This window comes from Caretta caretta, chromosome 6 (assembly GCF_965140235.1).
Source record: "Caretta caretta isolate rCarCar2 chromosome 6, rCarCar1.hap1, whole genome shotgun sequence".
Taxonomy (NCBI): Eukaryota; Metazoa; Chordata; order Testudines; family Cheloniidae; genus Caretta; species Caretta caretta.
Window position 1 is genome coordinate 57,868,591 of NC_134211.1, and position 25,859 is coordinate 57,894,449.

At 45.1% G+C, this 25,859-nt stretch overlaps 1 long non-coding RNA gene across 2 annotated transcripts in view; it reads right to left on the reverse strand.

The window, feature by feature from the left end:
* LOC125638981 (uncharacterized) overlaps positions 1-22,183 on the reverse strand; it is a 29,152-nt gene extending 6,969 nt beyond the window's left edge. The window contains exons 1-2 of one of the 2 annotated variants that reach the window (XR_012668941.1): positions 22,030-22,183; positions 19,575-19,729 (exon numbers count right to left, since the gene is read on the reverse strand). This is a non-coding gene — a long non-coding RNA (uncharacterized LOC125638981). Of the gene's footprint in view, positions 1-19,574; positions 19,730-21,520; positions 21,870-22,029 lie in introns of those variants that run through there. The other variant, XR_012668940.1, reaches the window with a different exon arrangement.
* Between the last annotated feature and the right edge of the window lie 3,676 nt (positions 22,184-25,859).

The window sequence follows — 25,859 nt, forward strand, 5'->3', positions numbered from 1 at the left end:
CTCCTTGGGAGAGAATTGTATGTCTCCGGTTCTGTTTTATTGGCATTCTGCCATATATTTCATGTTATAGCAGTCTTGGATGATGACTCAGCACATGTTGTTCATTTTAAGAACACTGTCACTGCAGATTTGACAAAACACAAAGAAGGTACCAATGTGAGATTTCTAAAGATAGCTACAGCACTTGACCCTAGTTTAAGAATTTGAAGTGCCTTCCAAAATCTGAGAGGGATAAGGTGTGGAGCATGCTTTCAGAAGTCTTAAAAGACCGATACTGTGATGCAGAAACTACAGAACCCGAACCAACAAAAAAGAAAATCAACCTTCTGCTGGTGGCATCTGACTCAGATTATGAAAATGAACATGCATCAGTCCGCATTGCTTTGGATTGTGATCGAGCAGAACCTGTCTTCAGCATGGACACATCTTTTGGAATGGTGGCCGAAGCATGAAGGGGCATAAGAATGTTTTTAGCATATCTGGCACATAAATACCTTGCAAGGCCGGCTACAAAGGTGTCCTGCGAACTCCTGTTCTCAATTTCTGATGACATTGTAAATAAGAAGTGGGCAGCATTATCTCCTGCAAATGTAAACCAACTTGTTTGTCTTAGCGATTGGCTGCACAAGAAGTAGGACTGAGTGGATTTGTAGGCGCTAAAGTTTTTGCATTGTTTTGTTTTTGAGTGCAGTTATGTAACACAAAAAAATTTACATTTGTAAGTTGCATTTTCACGATAAAGAGATTGCACTACAGTACTTGTATGAGGTGAACTGAAATACTATTACAGTGCAAATATTTGTAATCAATATAATATATATAAAGTGAGCAGTGTACCCTTAGTATTCCGTTGTAATTGAAATCAATATATTTGAAAATGTGAAAAAAAAATCCAAAAATATTTAATAAATTTCAATTGGTATTTTATTAACTGTGCGATTAAAACTGATTTCATTATGATTAATTTTTTTGAGTTAACCATGAGTTAACTGCAATTAATCAACAGTCCTCCTAGACACCAAATTGCCTCCCCATTTATGATCTATCAGACAGGGGAAACTAAGTCAAGGCTGTACTCTAATAGCCCAACTGACTGTTGCCCTGCTCCTTGAATAGTCATTTTCACCAGTGCAAAGTGAAATGCAAAGTGGGGATGAAATTCTATTATCATTCTGATTTGGTAACATTTTGCACTCACTTTGCATTGGTATACATTAATGTCCAAAGAGAACTGCGTTGCAACTGCTCGGTTTTACTCTTTTAAAAAAAAAAACGAAACAATCCCCAAGATATTGAAATCTTTGTTTTTAACTTCTAAATGTTTCATCTTTCTGCTGCTGTGGTAGTGACTTCATGATGACTGTCTAGGAAATGCTTATGCCACACTCATCACCATGACATTTGAATATGTATTTTGGAGCCACTGCTTAGTGATTCCTACCTGCTTAACATCTTATGTGTAATCTGGCCATGGGAAGGAGGGTGGGATTTAATGCAGCTTGGTATTTACAATTGCAACTACCTTCTTACAGATAGGGATGCCTCCTCAGAGACCAAAGATATGTTAGCTTCATCAGACACCCAAAAGAGACGGTAAAATCTATCTAAAGGATTTGGTACCGACCCCTAGGGCTCCATGAACCCTAAGGTATGTCTACACAGCAAGTGGAGGTGTGATTGTAGCATAGGTAGGCATCCCTGTGATAGCTTTAATCTAGTTAGTACAGGTAGCTAACAACAGTAGTGTAGACATGGTGGCACAGGCTTCAGCATGGCCTAGCAACCTGTGCCCCAGGATCCCCAGTGGGCTTGTAATCAGGTGGCTGGCCCATGTGAAAGGCGATTCCACCACATCCACATTACTCGTTACCTATGCTAGCTAGACTAAAGTTAGAGTGGATAGGTCTCCCTGTGCCACAATCACACCTTCCCTTGCAGTGTAGATACATCCGAATTTATCCATCTATCGCAGCTCTCCTGAAGGTAGCTCGTTGCTTCCTCTTCCCCTTCTCTTCATCCAGTTCTTGTGGCACAAGTATACTTCCAGCATCATGTAGTGACATAGGACATCGGTTTAAACCCTGAAAGGGATTCCATAGTCTGAAATGCTGCATTTCAGACAGACAGCAGGGAATAGCAAAACTGTATGGAAATGAGGAGATCTAGATTCAAGTCCTATTTTTACCATCAACTTGCTTTGTGTGATATCCACTTCACTGGATTTCTCTGTTCTATTTTTCCATTATGTAAATAAAGGGAAAAGTGACACTTAGGCACTATCAAAAATCTAGGGATGCAAATTACTGTATCAATGATTACTGTTTTGTTATTCAAAACATGCCATTTCCCTTATCCCCTTCGTAATGCTGGATTATGTTATGGAAACAAAAGTATTAGATTTCCTAAAAAGAAGGATTTCCTTAGTTAGGCAGATGCTTTAACACATAGAATCATAGAATCATAGAATATCAGGGTTGGAAGGGACCCCAGAAGGTCATCTAGTCCAACCCCCTGCTCGAAGCAGGACCAATTCCCAGTTAAATCATCCCAGCCAGGGTTTTGTCAAGCCTGACCTTAAAAACCTCTAAGGAAGGAGATTCTACCACCTCCCTAGGTAACGCATTCCAGTGTTTCACCACCCTCATAGTGAAAAAGTTTTTCCTAATATCCAATCTAAACCTCCCCCACTGCAACTTGAGACCATTACTCCTCGTTCTGTCATCTGCTACCATTGAGAACGGTCTAGAGGCATCCTCTTTGGAACCCCCTTTCAGGTAGTTGAAAGCAGCTATCAAATCCCCCCTCATTCTTCTCTTCTGCAGACTAAACAATCCCAGCTCCCTCAGCCTCTCCTCATAAGTCATGTGTTCTAGACCCCTAATCATTTTTGTTGCCCTTCGCTGGACTCTCTCCAATTTATCCACATCCTTCTTGTAGTGTGGGGCCCAAAACTGGACACAGTACTCCAGATGAGGCCTCACCAATGTCGAATAGAGGGGAACGATCACGTCCCTCGATCTGCTCGCTATGCCCCTACTTATACATCCCAAAATGCCATTGGCCTTCTTGGCAACAAGGGCACACTGCTGACTCATATCCAGCTTCTCATCCACTGTAACCCCTAGGTCCTTTTCCGCAGAACTGCTGCCTAGCCATTCGGCCCCTAGTCTGTAGCGGTGCATTGGATTCTTCCGTTCTAAGTGCAGGACCCTGCACTTATCCTTATTGAACCTCATCAGATTTCTTTTGGCCCAATCCTCCAATTTGTCTAGGTCCTTCTGTATCCTATCCCTCCCCTCCAGCGTATCTACCACTCCTCCCAGTTTAGTATCATCCGCAAATTTGCTGAGAGTGCAATCTACACCATCCTCCAGATCATTTATGAAGATATTGAACAAAACCGGCCCCAGGACCGATCCCTGGGGCACTCCACTTGACACTGGCTGCCAACTAGACATGGAGCCATTGATCACTACCCGTTGAGCCCGACAATCTAGCCAGCTTTCTACCCACCTTATAGTGCATTCATCCAGCCCATACTTCCTTAACTTGCTGACAAGAATACTGTGGGAGACCGTGTCAAAAGCTTTGCTAAAGTCAAGAAACAATACATCCACTGCTTTCCCTTCATCCACAGAACCAGTAATCTCATCATAAAAGGCGATTAGATTAGTCAGGCATGACCTTCCCTTGGTGAATCCATGCTGGCTGTTCCTGATCACTTTCCTCTCATGCAAGTGCTTCAGGATTGATTCTTTGAGGACCTGCTCCATGATTTTTCCAGGGACTGAGGTGAGGCTGACTGGCCTGTAGTTCCCAGGATCCTCCTTCTTCCCGTTTTTAAAGATTGGCACTACATTAGCCTTTTTCCAGTCATCCGGGACTTCCCCCGTTCGCCACGAGTTTTCAAAGATAATGGCCAATGGCTCTGCAATCACAGCCGCCAATTCCTTCAGCACTCTCGGATGCAACTCGTCCGGCCCCATGGACTTGTGCACGTCCAGCTTTTCTAAATAGTCCCTAACCACCTCTATCTCCACAGAGGGCTGGCCATCTCTTCTCCATTGTGTGATGCCCAGCGCAGCAGTCTGGGAGCTGACCTTGTTAGTGAAGACAGAGGGAAAATAAGCATTGAGTACATTAGCTTTTTCCACATCTTCTGTCACTAGGTTGCCTCCCTCATTCAGTAAGGGGCCCACACTTTCCTTGGCTTTCTTCTTGTTGCCAACATACCTGAAGAAACCCCTCTTGCTAGCTGCAGCTCTAGGTGCGATTTGGCCCTCCTGATATCATTCCTACATGCCCGAGCAATATTTTTATACTCTTCCCTGGTCATATGTCCAACCTTCCACTTCTTGTAAGCTTCTTTTTTATGTTTAAGATCCGCTAGGATTTCACCATTAAGCCAAGCTGGTCGCCTGCCATATTTACTATTCTTTCGACTCATCGGGATGGTTTGTCCCTGTAACCTCAACAGGGATTCCTTGAAATACAGCCAGCTCTCCTGGACTCCTTTCCCCTTCATGTTAGTCCCCCAGGGGATCCTGGCCATCCGTTCCCTGAGGGAGTCTAAGTCTGCTTTCCTGAAGTCCAGGGTCCTTATCCTGCTGCTTACCTTTCTTCCCTGCGTCCGGATCCTGAACTCAACCAACTCATGGTCACTGCCTCCCAGATTCCCATTCACTTTTGCTTCCCCCACTAATTCTACCCGGTTTGTGAGCAGCAGGTCAAGAAAAGCGCCCCCCCTAGTTGGCTCCTCTAGCACTTGCGCCAGGAAATTGTCCCCTACGCTTTCCAAAAACTTCCTGGATTGTCTATGCACTGCTGTATTGCTCTCCCAGCAGATATCAGGAAAATTAAAGTCACCCATGAGAATCAGGGCATGCGATCTAGTAGCTTCCGTGAGCTGCCAGAAGAAAGCCTCATCTACACCGGACCAGGGGGATGAGGGTCTATAGCAGACTCCCACCACTACATCACTCTTGTTGCACACACTTCTAAACTTAATCCAGAGACACTCAGGTTTTTCTACAGTTTCGTACCGGAGCTCTGAGCAGTCATACTGCTCCCTTACATACAGTGCTACTCCCCCACCTTTTCTGCCCTGCCTGTCCTTCCTGAACAGTTTATAACCATCCATGACAGTACTCCAGTCATGTGAGTTATCCCACCAAGTCTCTGTTATTCCAATCACGTCATAGTTCCTTGACATCACCAGGACCTCCAGTTCTCCCTGCTTGTTTCCAAGGCTTTGTGCATTCGTATATAAGCACTTGAGATAACCTGTTGATCGCCCCTCATTCCCAGTATGAGGCAGGAGCCCTCCCCTCACAGACGTTCCTGCCTGTGCTTCCTCCCGGTATCCCGCTTTCCCACTTACCTCAGGGCTTTGGTCTCCTTCCCCCGGTGAACCTAGTTTAAAGCCCTCCTCACTAGGTTAGCCAGCCTGCTGGCAAAGATGCTCTTCCCTCTCTTCGTAAGATGGAGCCCGTCTCTGCCCAGCACTCCTCCTTCATGGAACACCATCCCATGGTCAAAGAATCCAAAGCCTTCTCTCCGACACGACCTGCGTAGCCATTCGTTGACTTTGACGATTCGACGGTCCCTACCCAGGCCTTTTCCTTCCACGGGAAGAATGGACGAGAACACCACTTGCGCCTCCAACTCCTTTATCCTTCTTCCCAGAGCCACGTAGTCCGCAGTGATCCGCTCAAGGTCATTCTTGGCAGTATCATTGGTGCCCACGTGGAGAAGCAGGAAGGGGTAGTGATCCGAGGGCTTGATGAGTCTCGGCAGTCTCTCCGTCACATCGCGAATCTTAGCCCCTGGCAAGCAGCAGACTTCTCGGTTTTCCCGGTCATGGTGGCAGATAGATGACTCAGTCCCCCGGAGGAGAGAGTCCCCGACCACCATCACCCGCCTTCTCCTCTTGGGAGTGGTGGTCGTGGAACCCCCAACCTCAGGACATCGCATCTCATGCCTTCCAACCAGCGGAGTCTCCTTCTGCTTTCTCGCCCCAGACATATCATCTGGTCCACTCTCCGCAACGGTACCTGTGGAGAGAACATGAAAGCGGTTAGTTACCTGTGTCTGTGTTACTGGAACCCGGACATTCCGCTTACCTCTTCTGGAGGTCACATGTTGCCAAGCTTCTTCACTGGCCTCTTGGCTCCTCTGTGCAACCTGCTCTATATCTTTAGAGCTTTGTGCCCCTAGATGGGTTTGTAGGATCAAGCTGCTGAGATACTATGGTGATGGGAGCTATAAAGTGCCTTGTTGTAGAGATGTGACTCATAAACAGACAGTCACCTGGCTATTAGAAGCACGTCACATACTAAGGTAACAGCAAATGCTTGTCTAATGTAACGTCTGATGTCTAATGACAATTTGTAAATTGTCATTAGTCTATGATAGTAGATATATTTTCATGCAATGATGCTCAAACTGCACTGGGGATTTCATAATATAGAAATGGTACATAAATTAGAATCACTGAGGAATGATGGGTATATTAGTATAACCAGTGTGCCACAGCTCCATCACGACACACTGCTAGTGCTCAGAGATGACAATGCTGTGAATGGCTGCAATAGAACTAGGTATGAAACTCTGATAGGTCCCTTTAGTTCAGGTTCCACAAATGACACTACCATCTGGCTTTTGACACTGTCTGCAGCCAAGGACTTGTCTGTTATGGGCTCAGGGTTTTAGACGCCTTAAAAACCATCGCTGGACCTAGATTTCAAGTAGGGGATGTGTCCTGAAGAAAACTGATCACAGCCTCATCAGAAATAACTCCATAGTAAAAGCTCACCTAGTCTTCAATGTCGCAGAAGCACCAGCAAACTCAGACCATGGACTAGTTGTTGCTCAGCTCTCAATGCATCTTTCAACTCCTCGCAAGCCAGATGTCCACTAACACTACAATGTTCAGCATCTTTCTGAGGATCCTGTTGAGCCATGAAATACACACACAGGGTGTTGAGGATCACCTACATAACCTCAAACTATGTGGAGATTGCCTGGAGTGGTATATGCTGTATCACATGCCAGCATTGGAATAATTGGCTTTAGACAGTTATGCAAGAAACCATGGCTTTCTGAAGAGGTGTTTGATATATTAGAAAAAAGGCAGATGTATGTAAGCAGGGAGATGTCCAAGAATGTAAACATCTCAATGGTATTTTCCAGGCCATGGCAAAACATGACATGAGATCTATGTCAACTGCCTGGCTGACGAAGCAGAGGATGGCCTAAACAACAACAATCTGTGTCCTGCCTACGGAGTCATCATGCACCTGTCTGGCAACCATAAACAAACTTCTAACATCCGCATTATGAAACCAGATGGATCTCCCTACTCATCGACGAATGAGCTCCTGAACAGATAGAAGACAAATTCTGAAAGCATGCTGAACCATGGACTTGCAGATGTCTGTATAGAGCTATGGGATCTGGCAAATTGAACAGTTGCAGATCCAGGGATGAACGCTGATACATCATCACTCGGGGAAGTACAAGAGGCCACCCAAAATGGTCCATTACACAATGGACATGCTGTTGGACCTGATGGTATTCCACCTGAGCTGTTCAAAGGTGCCTTGGAACCAGCAAGCATCAGCCTGCATCAACTGTTCTTGTAAGTGTGGGCATTACGCAAAGTACCATCAGAATGGAAAGACAGCATCATAGTGTCCCTGTACCAAGGGCAATGTCAAGTGTGGCAACTACAGGCCAGTTTCACTTATCGGTCTCTGGAAAGGTCTGCTTATGTTCTGCTGGGTAGGATGCAGCTGCTCGTTAACAGACATTGTCCACAGCAATCAGGTTTCTCTGCAGGGTAGTCCATAATGGACACTATCCATACCCTCAGCTTCTGGCTGAACTGCACAGAGAATTTAACTTCCTGCTTTGTGTGGCATATATCGACATCAAAGTGGCTTTTAATTCAGTTGAGATGTCAGCACTTCAGCTCACACTGAAAGGAATCGGGTTCCAAACACTCTGCTAAATCTGGTGCACAATCTTCACACCAGTACTGGTGCAAGGGTGTGCATTAGTTCATGCCTTTTGCCATGTTTCTACACTAGTTAAGCTGTGCAGCAGGAATGCATTCTCATTCTGGCACTATTCTGTCCAGGTATCAACTGGATATAAGGACTTGCTGATGCACAAGTCAGAATCAGGGTTGGTCAAACAGTCTTGGTTGGTAAAAACTATGTTGACAATGCTGCCTGGCTTGTAGAGAAGTCAGAGAATTTTTAGCCCTGCTTTCCAAGGTCTCCAAGATATTGCTTGGGGTTGAACATCTCATGAGAAGACCAAGGTCCAGAACCTCAGAATCTGGAGCTGGGCCACCAGAAGCCCCAGGGTAGGTGGGACCTGTTTATGTCACAATATTCCCATTTATAAACATGGGATAGTGTTGCTTGCCTTTCTTTTTTAATAACTTTTGAGGTCTAGCAATGGAAAAATGCTATATAAGAGCTAATAGGCTCTGTGGCCTTTTTTGTGATGAACACAAACCATGTGGCTTAATGGCTCAAAACTAGAGTAAGGTAAGGTAAAAGGATTACACACACTATTAATCTTAAAGCAAGCATTTGCTTCCAGAATTTATCAGTATAAAAACCAGTGCATTGGATCAATTTAAATGCACTATCAAGCACTTAACCTGAAGTAATTTAATTGCAATATTAAAATGCTTGCTGTGTCAACTAGTGTTTGTGATATAATGTATATGTTACAGATAAACTAATCCCATGTGAGACATCCTATAAAATAAACAGAATTATTACAAATTCGAAACAGTTTTTCATAAACATTTTGGGTTAGAGTTTTAAAAAAGCCATCATTTAGGGCTTGTCAACACTTAAAATGCTGTAACAGTGCAGCTGCGCCGCCGTAGCACTTCAGTGAAGACACTAACTAGGCCAATAGGAGTGCTTCTCCAGTCAACATAAGTTATCCACCTCCCTGAGAGGTGGTAAATAGGTTGATGAGAAAATTCTCCTGTCGACATAGCAAGCACGGGGGGGTTGGTCAGTTTAAGTGTGTCATTCAGGGATGTAGATTTTTCACATCCCTGAATAACATAATGATACGAACCTAATTTCCTAGTGTAGAGCAGGCCTGAGTAACCAGCTAACCAGTCTTAAGGCTTCCTGGATTAAACTAATCCACCCTTTGGATTAAAAACATTTGCTGTATCATAACACCCTACGGTACATTGATTAAAACTTCAAAGAGGCACATTATTATCAGTGAAATTCAGTACAACCTGAGATACACACCTTCCACAAGTAAAAGCACTTTGATATAAAAATATATAAAACATCCATGAATACCCAATCTGGATCAGAGATTGGTTACTTCCATCATTCTTGGAAACAGCTTCATTGGATTATAAAGGGTCAAATTAACCTGTGCTCTCAGGACAAAAGGCTAGGTGCTACTTTGGTACAAATAAATAATAAGAACACTGTTTCTGATTCTTTTCTGCAAGCATCGTGAAAATCAACTAGGGACATTTTAAATCATGATTGTAGATGAAATATATGACTCAGAGATGACTTTTTGCAGGATGGCATGTCTTTATTCCTGGCTTCTGTATAGTGTTTAAGAAGCGATGTTTTTGTTGTCATCATCGTCGTTGTCATCTACATGGTAGCTAGTTTTAAGAAGGAATTCACTGCTTATTAGAGCTGGCTGAAAAATTTCTGACAGAACTGTTTTCCATTGGAAAATGCTGATTTGATAAAATTGAAATGTTTTTGGGGGGGAACGTATCAATTATGTCAACATTTTTCAAAAATTATCAATATTTTTCATTTTTAATGTCAAGCACTTTGTTTTGATAAAATCACATTGTTTAATTTCAACTTTTTTGTTTCAACTTTGCTATTATATAAAAGCCAAAATGATCAATTCAAAACAAAGTACTTCCACCTTTCCAAAATGAAATGAATCAATAGGATTGTTTTGACAGTTCTGAAATGAAATTTTTCAGAAACTGTTTCATGTTTCAATTTTCTATTCCAATTCAGCAAATCAGAATGTTAGAATTTCCATTCCATGAGAAATTTCGAGTTTTTCTGGTGCAAAGCAAGCAACAGCATCTGGTGATGGCAGAGTGAAACACCTTATTGGGCATGCACAGAGTGCCACGTACTGCCTCATGGCTGTTACAAAATGTTTGCATTGTTATGACTGAAGATGAGCTTCTACGAGTTGCAAAGTAGAAAACCTATAGCTGTAATGAAATCTGTTATTTGCATGTGTGTTATCTGCATCCTCTCTATTCCTAGGCGCATAAAGATCCCCGAGTTTGGACTTCTGTATGGGTGAACTGTGTATTTTGTAACTTACTTTCATTTTTTATAGCTTTGGGCATGTTTTAAATGTGAGGCCCAGTTCTATCTTGCAATGTAGCCCCTTTAAATTGCTTTGGCAGTTTAAGTTGGACCATGACGAATGCAGGAATATCTCTTGTACAACAGAGCTCCCTGGCTTGAATACAGCTTTTCGGGTGGCCCAGAGCCAGCCCCCTTCTCAGTTCCTAGCGTAGAGGCTGTGATGTGAACAAAAGGAGACAAGGTGGGAGCAGAAGGAGGCATTCCAGAGGAGGGGGAGTGGCTGAAGTCCTCTGCACTGTGGCCAGGCCTGTCAAGATAAATTTGAGGCCCTAATGCATCATGTTCTTTGGGGCCCCACTCCCTCCCATTTCATTTCATTTACACAGATGTTTTGGTTGACCACAAGCTCAGGGCCCTGACATAACTTTCCCTCTTTACCCCTGGCTGTGTCCATTCTCTGCTTCCCATGGCACATGTGGCTCTAAGGAAAAAAAGCATTAATTAGAGCTGCCCTAAGGTCCTCTAACTCTCACTGAGCATAGTCAGACCCCACAGCTGCCCCAGAAGATGGGGAGTGTGCCTTCTATGCACTGGAACAGAAGAATGCAGAACTGGAGCCAAAAGTTACAATGCAAAAAATCAACAGATCCACAGATCTATGTATGTCTTATACAAACCATTGCAATGTTGCTTGGAACAGATCCTGTTGAGAACTTTGCTTATGAGGACTTATCTATACCTCAAAATAAAGGATCTTTGAGAGGAACATCACTCATAACTGGGTGACAAAATGACACATGAAATTCAATGTTGATAAATGCAAGTAATACACATTGGAAAACATAATCCCAACTATTTGTACAAAATGATGGGATCTAAATTAGATGTTCCCACACAAGGAAAGGGATTTGGGAGTCTGAGGATAGTTCTCTGAAAACATCTGCTCAGTGTCCAGCAGTAGTCATAAAAGGTAATGATGTTAGGAACCATTAGGAAAATAAGACAGAAAATATGTCACTATATAGATCCACAGTACACCCACACCTTGAATACTGCATGCAGTTCAGGTTTCCCCATCTCAAAAAAGATACATTAGAATTGGAAAAAAGAGAAGAGAGAAAAAAATGATTAGGGGTCTGGGTCTCACATAACACAAGAACCAGGATCACCCAATGACACTAACAGGCAGCAGGTTTAAAACAGACATATGGAAGTACGTCTTCACAAAATGCACAGTCAACCTGTTGAACTCATTGCCAGGAGATGTTTGAAGGCCAAAAGTATAATTGGGTTCAAAAAAGAATTAGATAAGTTCATGGAGGACATCAATGACTATTAGCCAAGGTGGTCAGGGATGCAACCGCATGGTCTGGGTGTCCCCAAACCTCTAACTGCCAGAAGCTGGGACTAGACAACACTGGATGGATTGCTCAAAACTTTGCCCTGTTCTGTTCAAGCACCGGGCATTGGCCACTGTTGGAAGACAGGATACTGGGTTAGATGGACTATTGGTCTGACCAATAGCTAGACAAATTGGAGGACTGGGCCAAAAGAAATCTGATGAGGTTCAATAAGGATAAGTGCAGGGTCCTGCACTTAGGATGGAAGAATCCAATGCACCGCTACAGACTAGGGACCGAATGGCTAGGCAGCAGTTCTGCGGAAAAGGACCTAGGGGTGACAGTGGACGAGAAGCTGGATATGAGTCAGCAGTGTGCCCTTGTTGCCAAGAAGGCCAATGGCATTTTGGGATGTATAAGTAGGGGCATAGCGAGCAGATCGAGGGATGTGATCGTTCCCCTCTATTCGACATTGGTGAGGCCTCATCTGGAGTACTGTGTCCAGTTTTGGGCCCCACACTACAAGAAGGATGTGGATAAATTGGAGAGAGTCCAGCGAAGGGCAACAAAAATGATTAGGGGTCTAGAACACATGACTTATGAGGAGAGGCTGAGGGAGCTGGGATTGTTTAGCCTGCAGAAGAGAAGAATGAGGGGGGATTTGATAGCTGCTTTCAACTACCTGAAAGGGGGTTCCAAAGAGGATGGCTCTAGACTTTTCTCAATGGTAGCAGGTGACAGAACGAGGAGTAATGGTCTCAAGTTGCAGTGGGGGAGGTTTAGATTGGATATTAGGAAAAACTTTTTCACTAAGAGGGTGGTGAAACACTGGAATGCGTTACCTAGGGAGGTGGTAGAATCTCCTTCCTTAGAGGTTTTTAAGGTCAGGCTTGACAAAGCCCTGGCTGGGATGATTTAACTGGGAATTGGTCCTGCTTCGAGCAGGGGGTTGGACTAGATGACCTTCTGGGGTCCCTTCCAACCCTGATATTCTATGATTCTATGACCCAGTATGGTTGTTCTTATGTTCTTAACAGCCCCTGACATGTTGTGTGACCTTATGCAAATTACTTCACTCACCCTTTGTCTGTCTTGTCCATTTAGACCAGTGATACTCAGACCTCAGTGGTTCAGGAGCCAAGTTAGCAATAATCATTACCCAAACAAGCCACAGCAGTGTGAATTCAAAATGACTGACCAAATATTATTTTATCAACTTTAATTGGTTAATAACATAGTAAAAGAATCCTGATTGGCTAATTAAATCACACAGTTTTTTAATATCATGTGCTGGAGACACATTAAAGAGCCATTTGTAGCTTGCAAGCCTCAGTCTGAGTATCACTGATTTAGACTATAAGCTGTTCAGGGCAGGGAGTGTCCCCTACTATGTTTATGATCACTGACTAGCACAACAGGGCACTGATCTTGTTTGAAGCCTTTAGGTTCTAACCTAAAACAATACCCATGCCTTACAGAAGCTATATACACTAAAGGGTGAATCCCACAGCATTGTAAGTTTCCTGCATATAGAATTGTTTACAACACTATGATCAGCATCTCCACAATGCCTACTCAGCAACTTGTAAGAGATGTGCAGTGCAGTAAGCCACGGTAGTGGGTTAGTGGTGGTCCCTCCCCCTTTGGGTCAATGAGAGGCCACTCCACCTCATTACCGCGGTGGGCACTGCCCACAGTCAGGGAATTAGCAAAGTCTAGAGTGAGGCTCTTGGGGGGAGTGGACTCACAAACTGACGGGGCTCCAGCTTTCAGGCCAGACAGGCTATAAGCAGTCTGTGGCCCTCAGGCAGGGCAGAGCAGTCAAGGTTCAGGGGCTCAGGCCCTTCACCTGGGGAAGAGTACCAAACAGTCTGCAAGCTCAGGCCCTTTGGCAGGGCAGAGCAGAGCACCAAACAGTCTACAGAGTGCAGGCCCTCAGGCAGGGCACAGCAGTTAAAGTTTAGGGCTCCAGTCCTCAGGTAGGGCAGAGCAATGAATAGTTTAGGATTGTGGCTCTCAGGCAGGATACTCAGGCATCCTGGCTCTGGTGGTTGGCCAACAAATGTAGGCCTGTTGGCCTAAAGGTGGCAAGGCTGCCAACCCAGGGGTGCAGTGGCAGAGGGTAGGGGGACACGTGCCCAACCTGCTCCACCGGATCCCAACCCGGGGCCCTAACAGAGGCAGATGGTTCCGTCACTGGGTCAGTAGGGATCCTGGCTGCAACATACAGACCAGCTTTCAGGCAGTAATGCAGCCAGACTGGAGTTGGCTGTTCCTGGGCCATTTCCTACCCTCCCCTTGGGGTGTACATGGATCTGTGGGTGTCCCTTGTTTCCAGATGTCTAGTGGCAGTCCTGGTGACTACTCAGTGCCTCGGTCGGCTGGCGGTTCCAGAGTCTCTGGCCAGCCCTCAGCTCGGCAGGGCTTCTCTTCAGGCTCCAGCCTCAGAAGCGGGTGGAAGGCCTCTGTCTCCTTCAGCAGCTGCAGCCCAACTGAGCTCCAGGACCAGCCCTTTACACTTCCTGTTCTGTCTCTTAAGTTCCAGTGGGAGGGGTGGGCATGGCCTGGCTCTGCTCGCCTGGGCTCAGAAAGTGGTCCCTCCCACTCTGGCTCAGTGGGAGGCAGCACTCTGTTTCACTACAGCCACACTTAGGAGGTAGGGTGTGGTTGTACCTGTAGCATGTCAGATGCTAGTGTTGCCTGAGAGAATTTCCTTATTTTAATATCCATGGCAGGTGGATGATATGGTCAGAAATAGTAATAGGCTATTATGGAAAGCAATAAAGTGTCCAATAAAGTGTCTGAACGTCCCCAAACATAGGTACCAACTTATTAGGTGAACCAAAACCCTGGATCCACAATTCCTAACTTTAAGTGGTATTAGGATCTAGATGTGATTTCCTCAAACTAAGTTGCAAAGGCCCTCGAAGATCCAGTTGTCTGATTATTTTGCTCCTTAATAAACATAATGGATTTAAATTGAAAAGTATCCATTTTTCATTTATGCTGTCTGAAATGATATTTTTTCCTGTGAATTCATAGAATATCACGGTTGGAAGAGACCTCAGGAGGTCATCTAGTCCAACCCCCTGGCCCCTGCTCAAAGCAGGACCAATCCCCAACTAAATCACCCCAGACAGGACTTTGTCAAGCCTGACCTTAAAAACCTCTAAGGAAGGAGATTCCACCACCTCCCTAGGAAACCCATTCCAGTGCTTCACCACCCTCCTAGTGTAAAAGTTTTTCCTAATATCAAACCTAAACCTCCCACACTGCAACTTGAGACCATTACTCCTTGTTCTGTCATCTGCTACACAGAGAACAGTCTAGATCCATCCTCTTTGCTTTCAACTACCTGCAAGGGAGTTCCAGCTATCAAATCCCCCCTCATTCTTCTCTTCTGCAGACTAAACAATCCCAGTTCCCTCAGCCTCTCCTCATAAGTCATGTGTTCCAGTCCCCTAATCATTTTTGTTGCCCTCTGCTGGATGGTTTCCAATTTTTCCACATCCTTCTTTTAGTGTGGGACCCAAAACTGGACACAGTACTCCAGATGAGGCCTCATCAATGTCAAATAGAGGGGAATGATCACGTCCCTCGATCTGCTGGCAATGCCCCTCTTTATACATCCCAAAATGCCATTGGCCTTCTTGACAACAAGGGCACACTGTTGACTCATATCCAGCTTCTCGTCCACTGTAACCCCTAGGTCCTTTTCTGCAAAACTGCTGCCTAGCTACTCGGTCCCTAGTCTGTAGCAGTGCATGGGATTCTTCCTTCCTAAGTGCAGGACTCTGCACTTATCCTTATTGAACCTCATCAGATTTCTTTTGGCCCAATCCTCTAATTTGTCTAGGTCCCTCTGTATCCTATCCCTCCAGCATATCTACCACTCCTCCCAGTTTAGTGTCATCTGAAAACTTGCTGAGGGTGCAGTCCATGCCATCCTCCAGATCATTAATGAAGATATTGAACAAAACTGGCCCCAGGACTGACCCTTGGGGCACTCCGCTTGATACCAGCTGCCAGCTAGACATGGAGCCATTGATCACTACCCATAGGTATGGAGGCGACCATACTGGTTAAAATTTGTCTGATCAGTTGTCTCATACTGTCAATGTGTTCACAATGAGGACCTCCCATCTTTGTTAAAGAACTGTAACAAACTCGAACATCTGTTTGTTATGATTGGCTACAATTGGATATGTTACAGGTACATCATTGGCTTGTAATTTTTCAGGCTGTACATTTCATTTATTGGGAGTACTAATGGTATCTGAGATTGTGTATTTTCCTCTTATAATGCTTAGTATTTCTATCCACATTTATTTTCTTGGACACTCCCACCATAAACAATATATAAAAATGCTCTACTCACTTAACAGCTTCTCCGACATATCTCAAAATCAATTTATTTAAGTTTCTGCTCAACTTTGGTGAAATAACATTAGTCTACATATTTTATAACTATTTTCTTTTATGCTTATGTTTAGCTAGAAGCCCTTTCCATATTTCCAGGGTGACTTGCATGCAACCTGTGAGCCAAATGCACTCCATGAAGTTTGATTTTCCACTTCTTCAATATGGTGCTATAGTGTGCACAAACTACAGGTCTCAGCATGTAGTGAAACGAGAAGCAACATCTTAATATTAAAGATTAGGTGGCTGCAATCCTCTCTAATGTATATAGACAAGGTGTGGCCTTTGAGCTCCCCTCCTTTTCTGTGTTTATATAGCCCTATCACCTTGTAAATGAGCCCCTCTGTAGTTCCTGAGCTGTTAAGTCAGCTCTCAGTTGGGCAAAGCATGGGTTTCCCCAGTCCTATTTGTTCTAGGTTCTCATGTTTCTTCCTTCCATATTACAAGTTCCTATAATTTCTTGACTATAGAGTTCTCTTTCTTGACTTCTAAAGAGCCGCATGTGGCTCCGGAGTCACAGGTTGGCCACCCCTGCACTAGAGCATGGAGGTAACCTAGAGGCACCATAAATGGTGGGTTTTTGCTTGAGGATTTTGTTTGATTCTTGTTTTATAATATTACATGGTTTTTAAGATTCTATAATAAAAATGTTATATAATTTGGATTATACTTAAACACTCTGCAAACCATTAAGTATATAATGAAAACCCTGCTAACCTGACCTGACCCCTCCATAGGCCAGCTCTGGGTTCCAGCAGGAGTCAGTGGCTGATATGACATGCCCTGCATAATGCAGGTTGGGAATGTCACTCAGACAAGAAGTCAGCAATTCATAGCAAGGTAGAACATCTCACAATCTTAAAAAGAAAGAAAAAGGTTAAGAAGCCAATCTGCAAGCCCACTACCTTTTCTTCCTTCAGATTTCTCTTCAAGACTTGCACTGCTATGATGCCTACAAGAAATCAGCTAACAAGTAATGATTACCAGTTTGAGGAGAAGATGGAGGGGCATATCAGCTGATTTTATTTTACAAGAAAAAAGTTTCAGCTGACTTAGAACCATCAAGTTGTGCACACCTCAATCTATGTAAACTTATCATAAGCTTTGTGTTATCGCATCCTTTACTCACTTGTTGCATTTTGTTTCAAAGTCTTTAGCCTTGCCAGGTGTTTTTGCAGCATCCAGCATGATGGGGCCCATCTATCTTGATCAGAGGTGGGCAAACTATGGCCTGCAGGCCACATCCAGCTCTCGGGACCCTCCTACCCGGCCCCTGAGCTCCTGGCCCAGGAAGCTCGCCCCCGGGCCTTCCCCTGCTGTTCCCCCTCCCCTGCAGCCTCAGCACACTAGGCCATGCTCTGGGCAGCGCAGTTGCAGAGGGCACGGTGCTCTGGGTGGTGCAGCTGTAGTGCTGCCAGTCACCGGTGCTCCAGGCAGCTTGATAAGGGGGCAAGGGGGATTGGATAGAGGGCAGGGGAGTTTGGGGGTGTGGTCAGGGGTTGGAGGTGTGGATAGGGGTCGGGGGGGTCAGCGCAGGGAACAGGGGGGTTGGATGGGGTCAGGAGTCCTATGGGGGGCAGTCAGGAATGAGAAGGAAGGGTTGGATGAAGTGGCAGGGGGCAGTCAGGGGGAGGGGGTCCGGGTGTGGTCAGGGAGCAGGGGGTGGTGCATGGGGCAGGAGTCCCGGCGGGGGGCCGTCAGGGAATGGGGGGAGGGGTTGGATGGGGCAGGGGTCCCGGAGGAGCCATCAGGGGTGAGAAGCGGGGTGGGGGGGTATTGGATAGGAGGTGGGGGGCCGGGCCACACCTGGCTGTTTGGGGAGACACAGCCTCCCCTAACTGGCCCTTCATACAATTTTGGAAACCCAATGTAGCCCTCAGGCCAGAAAGTTTGCCCGCCCCTGATCTAGATACTCACATGAATCTCATTGCTGTAGTATCTGAGCACCTCACAGTCATTAGTTAATTTTATCCTCACAACATCCCTGGGAGGTAAGACATTATTATACTCATTTTACAAATGGGAGACTGAGGCACAAAATAGATCAAGTCAGGATCACACAGGAAGTTGGACACAGGTGCTCCTGTGTCCAAGTCCAATGCCCTGCTATTCTGAAGTCCATCCTTCTTCCCCGAGTCTGACTGAGACCTTTGGACACTACTGTGATATAGGCCTTGTGTGCACTAGAAAGCTATACCATTCTAAGTACACCAATGTACTTAAAGTGGTACAACCCCCCTTATGTGGAAGCTTTTATATGGATATAAGGGTGCTTTATACTGGTATAGGTGTTCTTGTATGGCACCTATTTATTATGAAATAAACTATATTGGTATAAGGTACCTTTATAACTGCCTCCACACTAGGGCTTACACTAGTATAATTATATCAGTAAAAAAAACAAACACCCATAACAAGTATAATTATACTAATTACACTTGAAAGTTTTGACAAGCCCCCCTAAGCTGAACAAGCCTGTGAACTTTTGAGGGTTATTTATCACTGTTTTGCAATGATAAGTAGGGATCCAAGCATGTTAGAAAAAGACTGGGTTTTGCAATGGTCATGTTGATTGGGTTATGGCAAACTTAGTTCTCACTCCTCAGTTCACAGGTCCCATTTGTAAGTTTATGAACCCTAGCAGGAAAATTATTCTCATGCCTTGTCTAACTGGACCATTTAAATGGCCCAATTCTAAAATGGTTGACACACCTTTATATGGATGTTAGAACACGGATATCACATCTTTATATATCTTTTTTCTCCCTAACTTGGCAGCAGTTTACTTGTAAGAAATTTCACATCATTGACTGTAACCTTCTTTTCACTGCTCTAGGATTTTTGGCTGAATATTTACACCTGAGCTTTTTATGCCATCACTTGGTGGCTTTTTGAATTCCAGGTAATGTTTTATCTGTTGGGTATGTTTGGAATCAGTCTAAGAGCACAACAAAAAGTATTTAACCTGTTTATTCTATATAGCAATCTCTTTTGGGCAGAATCATATTTGCATTTGTTCTTTTATAGCAAATCATATTAGAAGTTAACCTTATACACTGGGGCCAGATCATAACTGGTCACTGCAAGGGGAGAGAAGAAGCAAGGAACCTTCACTCCCCCAATTCCCCTGTTGTGGGGCTTCTGGACCCTTTCAAGGGAATCTGGGCCCAGGCTACCGGTGAGAGCTAATTTAAGGGGAACAAGCCCATTTGGGTAGTTAGTTGAATAATGAACATGTGGGCCAAATAAAAGGCCAGCAGGATTCAATTTCAAGATGGTGTTCAGAGAAAGAGAGGGGGGAAAAAGAAAAAGATAGGAAAGAGCTTTCCTAAGGGAGAGGTGCCCCTAAAGATCACAGACCCTGGCAAGAAGGGCTGTGCAACCCCTGAGCCCAAGGGGACAGACTTTATTTCAAGTTGGTTTGGATTTAGTAAAGTGAGGCCCAGCAGGGGAATCTTACCTTATTCTTTTGGACTGTATGGAATTCTTAAGGGGCCCTGAGCGAAGGGAAACTGAAGCAGGGAGTTCCTGTAGCACCACACTAGATCAGCAGAGGGTGCCACAGATCAGGCACACTGGACAACACTTCCACTGTAGTCATTCATGATCACAGACCTAAGTGCAAGGACAGTGTGGAGGTTAGCAGAGTGGGATGGCTGTGGAAAGGAGTGGACTCTGTGTCCCCATAAGGTGTACAGCCATGTGTGCATTACCCTGGCTTGCTAGGGAGGTCAGATTGTCATGGGTGTGAGTCATACACAGGTGGCACTCAAATCAGGTTATTACACCACATATGTCAACATGGTCAGTATCTGCCTATAAATTTCCTTCTGTATACAGGACCTTCAGGTTAAAGTGATGCTCCATAGATTAAGCTGTCCAGGTTCCTACTTACAGAGCTCTATGATCATACCCACATATGTGGTGATCCTTTCAGCTCTCACAAGCTGTGTCTGACTGGGATGGGTCAGTACTTCAAATGCAACACCTGGGTGCTTACAAAAATAATATTGGTGATTCAGTAGGTAGTGCATTTTTCTTTCAGTCAATGCTGAGCCACTGCTTCAACACATTGTTAGGGAATGCTGTGATGTTGAAGAGGCCATTTTTCACACGATGAACATAAAACTGTAGCCATTAAAGATTTGATTTGAAAGGAGTGAATGTGTTTAATTCCTATGTTCTGGCCAAATTCCATTCTACCTTTGTAAATTCCACCTGCAGTTTCAACTGGATCCTGGCGTCTTCTTCCTGTCCTAAACTGTTCTATAGTGTTGATGTGCAGTGATAAATAGCTGCCTCACACCACCACAGAGGTGAGTGAAGTGAGCACTGTTGCTCCGCTGTAGTGTTGTGAGGCCTAGTTAACTCATGTTTATAGATGAAATGTGATGTGCAAGTGCACTGCATTTATTTATTAACATTGCATTTTATGCTTTATAAAGGCTTCAGTGGGACAGTCTTCTAGTGTATGTAATGAACCCAACCTCAATACAAATAAAAAACAAAACAGCCTCAACCTGAAGTAGAGCTGTGTAGCTTGAAAGCTTCTCACCAACAGAAGTTGGTCCAATAAAGATAATTACCTCACCTGCTTTGTGTCTCTAACAAAAACTCACCGCACATGTGTTCTTCAGGGAGTTAATTTTTCTTCTTTTCTCATAATCCTTCTGCTTTTAAGGCCCAAGTAAAAGTCGTGTTCTTAAACAACTACTCCTGTTACTGCAGAGTCTGTTGCAGGCAAGCAGAAGGGAGGCTTTTTCTAGTAGGGCCTCCTGTTCGCTCCCTGGCTTGAGCCACTCCAGGGAAGAGGTGTGTGTGTGTGTGTGTGTGTGTATACACACTTGGCTTTGTATGGGAAGGGGAAGGGGTAGAACTACACCCAGTTTCCCAGGAGAGGGCCATTTGCAGAGAAGGTGTTTCTGGAAGGGGAGGATGAGGTTTTATGCAGACAGCGAGCAGGCGCTGGGCTGCGTGGTATGTCCCAATGGGAAAGGCCTGTACATCTTTTAGGAACAGCGCCCCCTGCTGTATCTGGTAAGCAGCAACGCGCTGCGAGCGCCCAGCTCACACCGAGAAACCTGCACGTCGTGCGGCGTTCCCCCGCCGGAGAGGAGCATTCCCTCGCCTCTGGCGCCCTCCGCTGGCAATGTGCGAGATCACGCGGGGACAGCGGAGGAGGCGGCTCTGAGCCATTTTGTATACTAAGGCATACAACGGGACAACAGCGGAACTTCCGAAGAGGATGCGGGTAGAAGGGCTCCCTCTCCTGCCCCGCTCTGTGGTGGTGATGATGGGGGGGGGGGAGAAAACAAAGAGGCCAGGTCCTCTGTGGAGGGCCCCGCGTGTCTAGCCCCCCAGCCACAAACGCGCCGAGAGGTTTGGTTTGAATGTTGGCGAACGTACCGTCGTCTGGGGGGAGGGATTGGAAAGTACGCGCCGCACCAGCCCCTACTCCCCGGGCTGCCCGGCCGCTCCCCGCCCGCACGGAACGGGCTCCTCTGGCCTCGGCTTTAAAACACGCCGAAAACTCAACAAGTGCAAACTTCCCTTGTAAGCAGAACAGCCCGAGGTTTGAGCCGGCTGCAGCGGCATCTGCTCAGCGCGTAGCAGGCAGCCCAGCCCAACAGGAAGTCCTTCCTCCTGCTTTGTTTTAAAGTGTCACTCCATTGCTGGCTCCGTGCAGGCCGGGGATCGGAGCCAGGAGAATGTATTCAGCTGAGCCAAGAGGATCTGATGTTCCCCCACGGTCAGCTAGCTTAAAGCTTAGCCTTGAGAAGCTAGCAGCCAAATCCCCCCTCCCCCAAGCGAGCCTCAGCCAACCCCCGCCCCCGATATGTGGGTTATTCCCAGGGAGGGAAGTTTCTCTGAAATACTTGGGGGTGGGGGGGGGGATGTTGTTCCCCAATCCCTACCTCCTGCAGAAGAGGCAAGAGATCCCAGCCCACTAAATCCGTGAATCTCCCCTGGCCTCTGCACTGCTCTCCAGCTCCTAGTGGTCCCTGGACAGCAAGATTCCTGTATGGAAAGATCCTGGCACCTTGGGCCAGTCTACTCACTGATACCGAGAAACCCTCCTCAAGGGGAAAGGAAATGAGGGGCCCAAAGCACAGGAGGGGAAACTATGCAAGTTACTGACCAGTTCTCTCTCAGGCGTATGGCCCCTTCGTGCTGCTCCGCTGGCACAAAGGGACTGTAAAGTGGGTAGATGATCTGCAATATAAATATTAAAACATTGTTTAACATATTTGAAGTATTTCTCAGGATAATTATTTTTTAAATGAAAGCTTAGCTCCTAGAGCATGTATTCAATAGCAATAATATTAGACAATGCTAATACTGTAGACATAGGAACATAGTGTTGCCATCAGACCTATGTTCCAGTCTCCTTTCTCCAATAGTGGCCAGCTTCAGAGGAAGGTGTAAGAACCCCACAATAGACAAATGTGAGATAATTTGCCCCAATATTAGATCTCACCCTGATCCCTAATAGTGATTGGTTGAAGCCCTGAAGCATGAGATTTAATATCCCTTCCAAAAATTGTTAGCATTAACTATAACAACTGAATATTCTTGTTATTCATATATGTCCAATCCCTTCTTGAATCTTGCTAAAATGTCTTTAGCAAGACAAAAATAATCAGCAATTATTGCAATTTAGTTACAAATGGTTATGGTCAAAAATGTAAATGGAAATTAAATTTTTCTTCACCTACCATATACTGGAGACATGAATATGTATAAATGTAGAAAGTTTTAGGTTTATTAGGCTTTCAGAAGATTCATCCCCCCAGGTTTAAACTAAGAGGACCCAAAGGATATAAAAAAAGTGATTTAAGAGAAGTAATTTTAAATGCCTCTAACTTGTAATATATAACATTCACAAAAATTCTATCTAGACCCCTTCAGCAAGTGGGGTGAGTGAGGGAATATTTAGTTTACTTGCAAATCTAAGGGAATAAGTCCCTACTTTAACTTTTTTCAGAGTAGTAGCCGGGTTAGTCTGTATCCGCAAACAGAAAAGGAGTATTTGTGGCACCTTAGAGACTAATACTCCTTTTCTGTTTACTTTAACTTTATTTTTCAACACAACCTAACCACAGAGTAGGGATCTGCAACCTTTGGCACATGGCCTGCCAGAGTAAGCCTCCTGGCGGGCCAGGCCAGTTTGTTTACCTGCCGCATCCACAGGTATGGCCAATCGCAGCTCCCACTGTGTGAGGTTCGCTGCTCCAGGACAATGGGGGCTGTGGGAAGTGGCAGCCAGCCCATCCCTCAGCCAGCCCCCATTGGCCTAGAGTGGGGGACTGCAATCAGTGGGAGCTGCAATCGGCCGAGCCTGTGAATGCAGCAGGTAAACAAACCGGCCCGGCCTGCCAGGGGGCTTACCCTGGTGGACCATGTGCCAAAGGTTGCCGATCCCTGCCATAGAGCATACATGAACACCACACCCATAATAGAGAACGGATATAAGAATGAGAAAAGACTGTTGCTGTTCTCCAAATTGCTACAGTCTTTGCAGCTAGCCTCGGTTAAGACTGTTACCTAAAAAAGAGACAAGTTCAAGGATTATAAAACTTGCCTTATAGTGATAGACAAGGACCTCAATCTATTTAATTTAACAAAGAGGGCTTGTCTATATTTATAGCACTGCAGTGGCTGGTGCAGCTGCACCACTGCAGTGTTTAGCGAAGACACTACCTATGCCAACGGGAGAGCTTCTCCCATTGGCCTAAATATTCCACCTCCACAAGAGGTGGGAGCTATGTTGACAGGAGAAGCCTTCCCGTTGAGAGTGCTGTCTACAACAGGGATTAGGTCGGTATCATTACATCTCTCAGAAGTGTGGATTTTCCTACATGGGGAACAAATATTTAATAATGGCCCAGGGTCTTCAATCTAGCAGAGAAAGGCACAACACAATCCAATGGCTGGAAGTTGAAACTAGAGTGGTTCTCAACCTGTGGCCCAGTCAGCCCACAGATGCAGCCCATGTGACGTTCTCAGGGCCATACAGGTAGTATTGGATGCGGCCCACATAACACACCATGGGCACATAGGCAGCTCACAGTAGTAAATAGGTTGAGAACCACAGAGCTAGACAAATCCAGATTGGAAATAAGGTTTATATTTTAATGGTAAGAGTAATTAACCACTGGAACAATTTACCAAGGGTCGTGGTGGATTTGCCATCACTGACAATGTTTAAATCAAGATTGGATGTTTTTCTAAAAGCTCTGCTCTAGGCATTAATTTTGGGGAAATTCTGTAACCTGTGCTATAGAGGAAGTTAGACTAGATGATCACAGTGGTTCCTTCTGGCCTTAGAATTTATGAATCAGGTCTTGGTTAGAGGCAAGTTGTGCACAGAACAATTTAAAACCATGAAGAGTTGCCAACTATGTTAAATGTACTTCAGTCTTAACATTTATGTGGATTTCTTGTCATTCACACAATCATTTTAAAAGCTGTAGTATAAAGGTAAGTATATTGTATGCAGTGGTCTCACAACAATTCTACAGGTTTTGGAAAAAATAACAACTTTCTGAAATAGGTACATGGTTAGAGTTGTAGAGTGAAGGGATACTTCTAGTTGAAGTTGCACAAAAGTGTCCATTCTATATACTTAGAGCGTGGTTGGCCTTTTGGTTTGAAAGTCAGTACTTTTGTTTTTAAGCCAGGAGTGAAATTTTAAGAGTTTGATGTGACTCATCATGGAAAAGGCAAAAAAAGGGAAAGGCAGAAGGTTTAAGGTGATGCGGGACTGTCTGGCCTCTAATGTTGGCTGGAGTGAACTGGATGCTTCATGGCTGAGAGATGCTCCAAGAGCATCCAGTTTCTTTATAGGCTGGAGTGAGAGATTGCCTCTCCCCTGAGACAGGAGCTTCATCATATTTGCTCTGTCTAGCCAGCAGAGGGCAGTTTCTCCATATACTTCTGCACTAGGCTGTGATTCCTTCATTGTTGCCTCCCTTTAATTTCATTATCCATCACAGTCACAAGTGTGTTGATTTCTCTTGCTGAAAGAGAAACAGTGTTAGGCCCACACAGAAAAGGAGAAAAGACAAGGCAAGATGACGAAGGTGCATTTACCCTAGTTTTTTGCATGGTAGATGTATAAACTAATGATGACACTCTGGAAGAGGCCAGTCATGTTTTCTTACCTACCCTTTCCCATGTTACAGCAACAAAGGAACTTGCATTAAAATTAAAAGGCAGTAGATTGAAACTGGAAAAAAAGAGTTCTGCTGGTTGATACAATTGTTGAACTCCCTGTAGCAAAGCGAAGACTCACCAGTGCAGCATCTTCTGCTGGTCATCTTGGGAATTAGTTCTTTTCCAGCATACGGAGCACCCTCTGCAGGCCGGTGTCTCACCTGCTGCTAGCCCCATGTCCTTCCCAGACCCTGGTGCCCCTTACCTCAGGGTTCTACCCCAGCAGTACCCCCACACACTGGGTCTCCCCTCCCAGGGGAACCCCCAACTCTCTAAGCCCACCTTGCTTCAGTGGCTACTACCAGTCATCATCAAGCCCCTGCTCACTGGGGCAGACTGCAGTGTGTAATGGCCACTCATCATTGGCAAGGGGTTAGGACCTGCTTCCTTTGCCTATCCCCCAAGCTGAACCTCTGCAGCCCCAGTACCTCTATAGGCCTTCAACAAGGCCTGCAGCTTGGGGTTTTACCAGGCTGGAGCTCCCTAGCCCTATTACCCAGCTCTGCTCCAGTTAAGGTACCTTCCTCTC